Source organism: Penaeus monodon, chromosome 32 (assembly GCF_015228065.2).
Source record: "Penaeus monodon isolate SGIC_2016 chromosome 32, NSTDA_Pmon_1, whole genome shotgun sequence".
Lineage (NCBI taxonomy): Eukaryota > Metazoa > Arthropoda > Malacostraca > Decapoda > Penaeidae > Penaeus > Penaeus monodon.
Genome location: NC_051417.1, coordinates 35,937,384 through 35,938,001, shown reverse-complemented (window position 1 = coordinate 35,938,001; position 618 = coordinate 35,937,384). Strand labels below are relative to the sequence as shown.

The 618-nt window shown below is 40.6% G+C and overlaps 1 protein-coding gene across 1 annotated transcript in view; it reads right to left on the bottom strand.

Moving 5' to 3' along the window:
• The window catches only part of LOC119593854 (guanine nucleotide-binding protein G(I)/G(S)/G(T) subunit beta-1-like), a gene marked incomplete in the record, with an annotated part of 42,289 nt that overhangs the window by 40,688 nt on the left and 983 nt on the right, over window positions 1–618 (bottom strand).

Here is a 618-nt window from a genome sequence, read left to right as displayed (position 1 = left end):
CCTATGTCCACACTATTCCTACTGTATGACCAAGTAAAAAAAAATATTATTTTCTAAACTCAGGTACAGCAGCAAACCTGATATCTGCTGGTGATGTGCTGTACGATTGCAAGACCTGCTGATCTAACAACAAGTTGCAGATAAATTAAAAATTTACACCGAAGGTAGTAGAGCAAATTCTTATCCCATAACAAAATAACAAGTGATTACACAAGGCTAGCTTACACAGGTCACTGCTGCACGCGTCAAACTGCAGTGCCCAACTACCGCCTACGTGAAAATAGATATCTATATATACAATATCCTTTACCACTGTACTAAGCTGTAGCATAAAAGGGTGTGGCAATATGGCACTGTACTAGGGTGACGAGGCCGTGTGATATATGCAGAGACGTTTAAAGCAGTAATGTGTGCTGTGGGAATGTGCTGCGATACGTAGGGTGTGGCGGTCGTGTAGTATAAAATCTTATTACTTAAAAAAAAGGGGGGGAAGAAGGGAAATTCAAATGATGGTATTAAAGGGAGCCCAAGAAGGTATATATAGGTACTTATTGCAATGACAGGTGGAAAAATGGACAGAAAGGGCAAAAAGGATGGCTGTAGATGGGAGATCGAAAC